The sequence below is a fragment of the Prinia subflava genome, chromosome 2 (genome assembly GCF_021018805.1).
Source record: "Prinia subflava isolate CZ2003 ecotype Zambia chromosome 2, Cam_Psub_1.2, whole genome shotgun sequence".
Classification (NCBI taxonomy): Eukaryota; Metazoa; Chordata; class Aves; order Passeriformes; family Cisticolidae; genus Prinia; species Prinia subflava.
Genome location: NC_086248.1, coordinates 1,434,131 through 1,444,464, shown reverse-complemented (window position 1 = coordinate 1,444,464; position 10,334 = coordinate 1,434,131). Strand labels below are relative to the sequence as shown.

Below are 10,334 nucleotides of genomic sequence, written 5' to 3'. Positions count from 1 at the left end.
GGGATGCGGGATGCGGGATGAAGGATGCAGGATGAAGGATGAGTGATGTGGGGAAGATGCGGGATGTGGGGAGGAGGCGGAATGTGAGGAAGATGAGGGATGCGGGATGAGGAATGCGGGATGAAGGATGAGTGATGCCGGGAAGATGAGGGACGCGGGATGCGGGGAAGGTGCGGGATTAGGTACTCAGGTCTCGGGCTGCGGGGTGCGGGTTCCAGCGGGATCTCCTTCCCCTCTCTCCCTCCCTCCTTCCCTCTCTCCCTCCCTCCCTCCCTCCCTCCCTGCCCGTCTCTCTCGCAGCCCCGGGGGTGGGTGGGCTCAGCCGCGCACGTGTCCGGGGCGGGGGGCGCGATCGCGGCTATAAAACCCCGCGGGCTCCGGCGGCGCCGGGCCAGTCACGGAGCCGAGGCCGCCAGCTCAGCGCAGGTAGGAAAATTCCCCTTTCTCCCGCTGCTTTTCCTGCTTTTCCTCCTTTTTTTAAAATCCCTTTTCCCCCTCCATCCGCCGCTTCGCTCCGGGTCCGGATCCCCTCCCGAGGAAACCTCGCCCCGCTCTCCCGGCGGAGGAAAAGTTTCGCTCTCCGCTCCCAAAATCCCAAAATCCGGCGGGGATGCAACAAGAGGCGGCGTGGCCCGCCCGGAGCCGGGGGTGCCGCCGGGACCAGCGGGAATTTTTATTTTTCCAGGGGGATTTTTTTAGGGGGGAGCGCCCACCCCGCGGTTTTTTCCCCCATCCCGTTTTTTATCCCGTTTTTTCCACTCTTTCCCCCCTTTCCAGCCGCGACTTCCCCGGGATCTCCCCAAAAATCCCACACACAAAAAAAAGGGATGAGGGTAGAATTTTTTAATTTATTTTGTTGTTGTTGCTTTGTTCGGTTTTGACCCCCCCACCCCCAAAATAAAAACCAAACCAGGGGCGAGCGGCTGAGGAGACGAGGACATTTTAAAAAATGTTATTCCCGATTTTATTTCTTTTTTTCCCCCCTCTCCGAGCTTTTTTTTTCCCGGCTCCCATCTGCGTTTGCAGTCGCACCGCGGCGCCTCATTTTGGCCAATTATTGCCAATTACCTGATTGAGGGGCACCGAGAAAAGGCAGCGCTGATTTTTATTTTTATTCCTGCCGAGGATCTGTCACCGCCACCACCCCCAGCATTCCCAAATCCCTCCGATTTCCCTGAAATCCACCCCAAAAAAAAACCCCTCCGGCTCCCAGGCGGGGTTTGGGGGAGCAGGGCAGGGGTTCGGCTGCTCCTGGATTTTAATTTGATTTTTTTTTTTTAATTGGGAAAAGCTTTTCCTCCTTCCCGCATCCCACGGATCCTTCCCGGCCGCCTCTGGATCCCCCTCTGGATCAGGCCTTGGATTTTTCGGGGTGAAAAAGGAGGGAAAAAAATGGGAATTTGGGTGGTTTTGGTGCGAACCCGCTGCTTTTGGGGCGCTCTGGGCCATCCCGAGGGCGGGAGGATCCCACGGGAAGAGGGGCTGGGAGCGCTCGGGTGGCCTCAAATCGAGCGGATAAAATCCAAATTAAAATAAAAAATCAGGAAAATCCCATTTGAGGCAGCACCTGCCGCCTTTTCCAGCGCCTCTCCCGGGGTTTGTTTCCCACAAAGGAGCCGCCGGCGCTTTCCCCCCTTCATCCCATCAAACCCGCCCTTATCTCCACAAAAAAAAACCAACCCAAAACCTCATTTATTTTCGATTTTTTATTGATTATTCCCCTCCGAAATGAATGAGGGTGATTCCAACCGCGTGGGGAAAAATAAATGGAATAACTCAGGAATTCGCCCCCGGGGCAGCGGGGATGGAGCGGCCGCGAAAATCGCTCCGGGTCGGGATTTTTGGGGAGGAAAAGGAGAATTTTGGGGCTGTGACGTGCCCGGGCGGGAGGGGAGAGGGATGGGAGGGAGAATCCTTGGGGAAAGAGGGCCCGGGTTGGGTTTTCCCAGTGGGAGGGGAAAAAAATTGTATTTTAAATGGTGAAAAATGAGGGAAAATGTGAAAGAAATGGGAAAGAAAAAGGGGGGGAAATGGGAGGAAAGGATGAGGGGAAATGTGAGGGAAAAGGGAAAGAAAGAGAGAAAAAAAAGTGGGGGAAAAATGTGAAAAATCGCAGGGAAAAGGGAAAGAATGAGAGAAAAAAATGTGGGAAAAATGGGAAAAATGATTTAAAATGTGAGGGAAAAGGGAAAGAAAGAGAGGGGAAATTGTGGAGAAAGAATGAGGAAAAATGTGGGGGAAATGGGAAAAAATGAGGAAAAATTGTAGGAAAAATGGGAAAAATGAGGAAAAATTGTGGGAAAATGGGAAAAATGTGGGGAAAAATTGTAGGGAAAAGGGAAAGAATGAGGGGGGAAATGTGGGGGGAAAGGGGAAAGAACGAGGCAAAAACAGGAAAAAATGAGGGGAAAAAAGTGGGGAAAAGGGGAAAGAATGAGAAAAACCCGTGAGGAAATGGGAAAAAATAGGGAAAAAATATTGGAGGAAATCGGGAAAAATCGCATCCCTTTTATTTTTTCATGGATTTGTGGCTGGGAAATTCAGGAAGGGGCTCGGAGCCGTCAACACCCCCAAAAAAATCCCAAAAAACCCGTCCCGAGTGGATTTGGGGACACGGGGACAGCGCCGGGGGGTGGCAGCGCCTCTTTGGGGACACGGGGACAGGGACAGGGGGTGGCAGTGCCTCTTTGGGGACACGGGGACAGGGCCGGGGGTGGCAGCGCCTCCTTGGGGACAGTGCCGGGGGTGGCAGCGCCTCTTTGGGGACAGCGCCGGGGGTGACAGAGCCTCCTTGGGGACAGGGGGACAGGGCCAGGGGGTGGCAGCGCCTCTTTGGGGACAGGGGGACAGGGCCAGGGGGTGGCAGCGCCTCTTTGGGGACACGGGGACAGGGCCGGGGGTGGCAGCGCCTCCTTGGGGACAGTGCCGGGGGTGGCAGCGCCTCTTTGGGGACAGCGCCGGGGGTGACAGAGCCTCCTTGGGGACAGGGGGACAGGGCCAGGGGGTGGCAGCGCCTCTTTGGGGACAGGGGGACAGGGCCAGGGGGTGGCAGCGCCTCCTTGGGGACAGGGGGACAGCGCCGGGGGTGGCAGCGCCTCTTTGGGGACAGGGGGACAGGGCCAGGGGGTGGCAGCGCCTCCTTGGGGACAGGGGGACAGGGCCAGGGGGTGGCAGTGCCTCCTTGGGGACACGGGGACAGGGCCGGGGGGTGGCAGTGCCTCCTTGGGGACACGGAGACAGGGCCGGGGGGTGGCAGTGCCTCCTTGGGGACAGGGGGACAGCGCCGGGGGGTGGCAGCGCCTCTTTGGGGACAGGGGGACAGCGCCGGGGGTGGCAGCGCCTCTTTGGGGACAGGGGGACAGCGCCGGGGGTGGCAGTGCCTCTTTGGGGACAGGGGGACAGCGCCGGGGGTGGCAGCGCCTCCTTGGGGACACGGGGACAGGGCCGGGGGGTGGCAGTGCCTCCTTGGGGACACGGAGACAGGGCCGGGGGGTGGCAGTGCCTCCTTGGGGACAGGGGGACAGCGCCGGGGGGTGGCAGCGCCTCTTTGGGGACAGGGGGACAGCGCCGGGGGTGGCAGCGCCTCTTTGGGGACAGGGGGACAGCGCCGGGGGTGGCAGTGCCTCTTTGGGGACAGGGGGACAGCGCCGGGGGTGGCAGCGCCTCCTTGGGGACACGGGGACAGCTCCGGGGGTGGCAGCGCCGCGCCCGTGGCGGATTTTGGGGACGCGGGGGGGTCGGGCCGTGACTCACCCGGAGCGGCGGGGGGAGCTCCGGGCCCTGCGGCGGTGACAGCCGGGAAGTGTCACCCCCACCCGGCGGGGACCAGAGGTGACAAGAGGTGACAAGAGGTGACAAGAGGTGACCGTCACGCCCGGCAGGGACCCCGCGGGGTGCTCGGAGAAGGGGCGGAATTGGGGACCCCCGCCTTGGGTGTCACATCCCCATCACCGCAGCCCTGTCCCCTCTGTCACCTCTGCCTGGTCCCTGAATTGTCCCCAAATGCAATGGCACATCCCCATCTCTGTCACCTCTGCCTGGTCCCTGAATTCTCCCCAAACCTGGTGCCACATCCCCATCTCTGTCCCTCTCTCTCACCTCCTTCTGGTCCTTTAATTGTCCCCAAACCCGGTGCCACATCCTCATCCTGTCACTTCTGCCTGGTCCCTTCATTGTCCCCAAATCTGGTGGCACATCCCCATCCTGTCCCTCTCTGTCACCCCTGTCTGGTCCTTTAATTGTCCCCTAAACCCAGTGCCACATCCTCGTCCTGTCACATCTGCCTGGTTCCTGAATTGTCCCCAAGCCCGGTGCCACATCCACATCGTGTCCCTGTCACCTCTGTCTGGTCCTTTAATTGTCCCCAAATCTGGTGGCACATCCTCATGTCTCTCCCTCTCTGTCACCTCTGTCTCATCCCTTCATTGTCCCCAAATCTGGTGCCACATCCCCATCCTGTCCCCATCTCTGTCACCCCTGTCTGGTCCCTTTAATTGTCCCCTAAACCCAGTGCCACATCCCAATCCTGTCACCTCTGTCCTGTCATCTCTGCCTGGTCCCTGAATTGTCCCCTGACACGGTGCCACACCCCCATCCTGTCCCTCTCTGTCACCTCTGCCTGATCCCTTTAACTGTCCCCTAAAGCCGGTGCCACAGCCCCATCTCTGTCACTTCTGTCACCTCTGCCTCGTCTCTGAATTGTCCCCAACCCCAGTGCCACATCCTCATCTCTGTCCCTCTCTGTCACCTCTGTCTGGTCCTTTAATTGTCCCCAAACCCGGTGCCACATCCTCATCTCTGTCACCTCTGCCCGGTCCCTGAATTGTCCCCAAACCCAGTGCCACATCCTCATCTCTGTCGCCCCTGTCTGGTCCCTTAAGACCAGTGCCACATCCACATCCTGTCCCTCTCTGTCACCTCTGCCTGGTCCTTTAATTGTCCCCAAACCCGGTGCCACATCCTCATCCTGTCCCCTCTACCTGGTCTCTGAATTGTCCCCTAAAGCCGGTGGCACAATCCCATCTTTGTCATCCCTGTCTGGTCCTTTAATTGTCTCCAGCCCGGTGCCACATCCTCATCTCTGTCACCTCTGTCTGGTCCCTGAACTGTCCCCAAACCCGGTGCCACATCCTCATCTCTGTCACCTCTGTCCCCTCTGTCTGGTCCCTTCATTGTCCCCAAATCTTTGCCACATCTCCCTCTCTGTCACCTCTGTCTGGTCCCTGAACTGTCCCCAAACCCAGTGCCACATCCTCATCCTGTCCCCATCTCTGTCACCTCTGCCTGGTCCCTGCATTGTCCCTTAAACCCGGTGCCACATCCCCATCTCTGTCCCTCTCTGTCACCTCTGTCTGGTCCCTGAACTGTCCCCAAATCCGGTGCCACATCCTCATCCTGTCCCCATCTCTGTCACCTCTGTCTGGTCCCTTTAATTGTCCCCTAAACTCGGTGCCACATCCCAATCCTGTCCCTACCTCTGTCACCTAAACCCGGTGCCACATCCTCATCCTGTCACCTCTGCCTTGTCCCTGAACTGTCCCCAAGCCCGGTGCCACATCCCCATCTCTGTCCCTCTCTGTCACCCCTGTCTGGTCCTTTAATTGTCCCCAAACCCGGTGCCACATCCCCATCTCTGTCACCTCTGTCCTCTCTGTCATCTCTGCCTGGTCCCCTCATTGTCCCCTGAACCCTGGTGCCACATCCTCATCCTGTCCCTCTCTGTCACCTCTGCCTTGTCCCTGAACTGTCCCCAAACCCGGTGCCACATCCCCATCTCGGTCCCCTCTGTCACCTCTGCTTTGTCCCTCAACTGTCCCCAAACCCGGTGCCACATCCCAATCCTGTCCCCACCTCTGTCCCCTGAACCCGGTGCCACATCCTCATCTCTGTCACCTCTGCCTTGTCCCTGAACTGTCCCCAAGCCCGGTGCCACGTCCCCATCTCTGTCCCTCTCTGTCACCCCTGTCTGGTCCTTTAATTGTCCCCAAGCCCGGTGCCACATCCCCATCCTGTCACCTCTGCCTGGTCCCTGCACTGTCCCCTGCACCTGTTGGCCAAGGCAGCCGGGACACGGAATTCTGTGGGAATTCTGTGGGGGATTCTGTGGGAATTCTGTGGGGAATTCTGTGGGAATTCTGTGGGAATTCTGTGGGGAATTCTGTGGGAATTCTGTGGGAATTCTGTGGGAGTTCTGTGGGAGTTCTGTGGGGAATTCTGTGGGGAACTCTGTGGGAATTCTGTGGGGAATTCTGTGGGGAATTCTGTGGGGAATTCTGTGGGAATTCTGTGGGAATTCTGTGGGAATTCTGTGGGAACTCTGCGGGAATTCTGCGGGAGTTCTGCGGGAGTTCTGCGGGAATTCTGTGGGAGTTCTGTGGGAATTCTGTGGGAGTTCTGTGGGGAATTCTGTGGGAGTTCTGTGGGAATTCTGTGGGGAATTCTGTGGGGAGTTCTGTGGGAATTCTGTGGGAATTCTGTGGGGAGTTCTGTGGGAATCCTGTGGGGAATTCTGTGGGGAATTCTGTGGGAATTCTGTGGGGAATTCTGTGGGGAATTCTGTGGGAATTCTGTGGGGAATTCTGTGGGGAATTCTGTGAGAGTTCTGGGGGAATTCTGTGGGGAATTCTGTGGGGAATTCTGTGGGGATTCTTTGGGGATTCTGTGGGGAACTCTGTGGGGAACTCTGTGGGGAATTCTGTGGGGAATTCTGTGGGGAATTCTGTGGGGAATTCTGTGGGGAATTCCATGGGAATTCCGTGGGAATTCTCCGGGAACGGGGCTCGGATCCCGGCAGCCCTGTCCGGCAGCAGTGCCCGATCCCTGCCAGGACCCTCCCAGAACCCGCCCGGAGCAGGGACTGGAGCTGCTGGGATTGGGAACAGCTGGGAATGCGCAGCCCCACAGAAACAAACCCCATTAAAATAAATAAACCCCACAGAAACAAACCCCACTGAAATAAATAAATCCCACAGAAATAAACCCCACCGAAATAAATAAACCCCACAGAAACAAACCCCACTGAAATAAATAAACCCCACTGAAATAAATAAACCCCACAGAAACAAACCCAACACAAACCCTGATATAAACCCCACTAAAATAAACCCCACTAAGATAAACAGCACACAAACCCCACTAAAACCCCACTGAAATAAATAAACCCCACTGAAACAAACCCCACTGAAATAAACCCCACTGACATAAATCCCACAGAAATAAACCCCACTGAAATAAATAAACCCCACCGAAAAAAATAAACCCCACTGAAACAAACCCCACTGAAATAAATCCCACAGAAATAAACCCCACTGAAAGAAATAAACCCCACCGAAATAAAAAAAAACCCACCCAAAATAAATAAACCCCACCGAAATAAATAAACCCCACTGAAAAAAACCCCATTAAAACAAACCCTGAAACAAACCCTGACATAAACCCCACTGAAATAAACCCCACTAAGATAAACCCCACTGAAATAAACCCCAATAAAAGAAACTCTGACATAAACCCCACTAAGATAAACCCCGCCAAAACCCCACTAAATTAAAGCCCACTGAGATAAACCCTGACATAAACCCCACTAAAACCCCACTGAAATAAACCCCACTGAAACCCCACAGAAATAAACCCCAAGATAAACCCCACTAAAAAAAAATCCTGTTAAAATAAACCCCACTAAAACAAACCCCACTAAAACCCCACTGAAACAAACCCCACTGAAATAAACCCCATTAAAACAAACTCTGACATAAACCCTACTGACATAAACCCCACTAAAATAAACCCTACTAAGATAAACCCCACTAAAATGAACCCCACTGAAATAAATAAACCCCACTGAAATAAACCCCACTGACATAAACCCTGCTAAAATAAACCCCACTGAAACAAACCCTGACATAAACCCCAGAAACATAAAGCCCACAGAAATAAACCCCACTGAAATAAACCCCACTGAAACCCCACTAAAACAAACCCCACCGAAATAAACCCCATTAAAACAAACTCTGACATAAACCCTACTGAAATAAACCCCACTGAAATAAACCCCACTGAAATAAACCCCACTGAAACAAAGCCCAATAAAATAAATTCTGACATAAACCCCACTAAGATAAACCCCACCAAAACCCCACTAAAATGAACTCCACTAAAACCCCACTAAGATAAACCCCACTGAAATAAACCCCACTAAAACCCCACTGAAACAAACCCTATTAAAACAAACTCTGACATAAACCCCACTGAAACAAACCCCACTAAAACCCCACTGAAATAAACCCCATTAAAACAAACTCTGACATAAACCCTACTGACATAAAACCCACTAAGATAAACCTCACTAAAATAAACCCCACTAAAACAAACCCAACTGAAACCCCACGGAAATAAACCCCAAGATAAACCCCACTAAAAAACCCTGCTAAAACAAACCCCACAGAAATAAACCCCATTAAAACAAACTCTGACATAAACCCCACTGAAATAAACCCCACTAAATTAAAGCCCACTGAGATAAACCCTGACACAAACCCCACTAAAACCCACTGAAAGAAACCCCAATAAAAGAAACTCTGACATAAACCCCACTAAGATAAACCCCACCAAAACCCACTAAAATAAACTCCACTAAAACCCCACTGAAATAAACCCCACTAAAACCCCACTAAGAAAAACCCCACTGAAATAAACCCCATTAAAACAAACTCTGACATAAACCCCACGAAGATAAACCCCACTGAAATAAACCCCACTGACACAAACCCCACTAAAACCCCACTGAAATAAACCCCACTAAATTAAAGCCCACTGAGATAAACCCTGACATAAACCCCACTAAAACCCCACTGAAAGAAATCCCACTAAAACAAAGCCTGACATAAGCCCCACTAAGATAAACCCCACCAAAGCCCCACTAAAATGAACCCCACTAAAACCCCACTGAAATAAACCCCACTAAAACCCCACTAAGATAAACCCCACTGAAATAAACCCCACTGAAATAAACCCCATTAAAACAAACCCTGACATAAGCCCCACTGAGATAAACCCCACTAAAACCTCACTAAAACCCCACTAAAACAAACCCCACTGAAATAAACCCCAACAGAAACCCCACTAAGAAAAACCCCACTGAAATAAACCCCACTAAAACAAACCCTGACATAAACCCCAGAAACATAAACCCTACTAAGATAAACCCCACTAACATAAAGCCCACAAAAAGAAACCCCACTGAAACAAAGCCCAATAAAATAAATCCTGACATAAACCCCACTAAGATAAACCCCACCAAAACCCCACTAAAATGAACTCCACTAAAATCCCACTAAGAAAAACCCCACTGAAATAAACCCCACTAAAAAAAACCCTGACATAAACCCCACTAAGATAAACCCCACTGAAATAAACCCCACTAAAACCCCACTGACATAAACCCCAATAAAAGAAACTCTGACATAAACCCCACTAAATTAAAGCCCACTGAGATAAACCCTGACATAAACCCCACTAAAACCCCACTAAGATAAACCCCACTAAATTAAACCCCACTAAAACCCCACAAAAACAAACCCCACTGAAATCCCACAGAAATAAACCCCAAGATAAACCCCACTAAAAAAAACCCTGTTAAAATAAACCCCATTAAAACAAATCCCTGTCCATGCCCCGAGCCAGGACAGCACCCGGAAAATCCATCGGGATCCTTTCGGGATCAGCTCGGGATCCTTTCGGGATCACCTCGGGATCCTTTCGGGACCCGCCCCTTTCCCGACGGGATCGTTCGGGCTGAGGCCCAGCGCCTTTCGGGGCAGGGGTTCCCCTGATTTTATGGGGTTTGGGGGGGTTTGGTGGGATTTCAGGGGATTTTATAGGATTCTGTGGGATTTGGCAGGGTTTTGTGGAGTTTCACAGGATTTCCCAGGATTTATTGGGATTTTGGGGGATTTTGTGGGATTTGGCAGGGTTTTGTGGAATTTCAGAGGATTTTGGGGGGTTTCATGGGATTTCACGAGTTTGTGCAGGGTTTTATGGAATTTTGTGAAGGTTTTGTGGGGTTTCATGGGATTTTGGGGGATTTCCCAGGATTTTGTGGGATTTCACAGGATTTCACAGGATTTTGGTGGGGTTTCACAGGATTTCCCAGGATTTCCTGGGATTTGGGGGGATTTGGCAGGGTTTTGGTGGAGTTTCACGGGAGTTCATGGGATTGTGCAGGATTTTATGGGATTCTGTGAGGTTTTGTGGGATTTTGGGGGACTTTGTGGGATTTTGCAGGGTTTTGTGGGATTTCAGAGGATTTCCCAGGATTTTGTGGGATTTGGCAGGGTTTT

General features: G+C 52.7%; 1 protein-coding gene across 2 annotated transcripts in view; it reads left to right on the top strand.

The window, feature by feature from the left end:
- The first annotated feature begins 391 nt into the window (after window positions 1–391).
- Window positions 392–10,334, top strand: part of PNOC (prepronociceptin) — a 28,797-nt gene continuing 18,854 nt past the window's right edge. For both annotated transcript variants that reach the window (XM_063391799.1, XM_063391798.1), the window contains exon 1: window positions 392–426. The gene's annotated coding sequence lies outside the window, so the exon portion shown is untranslated. The remainder of the gene's footprint in view (window positions 427–10,334) is intronic.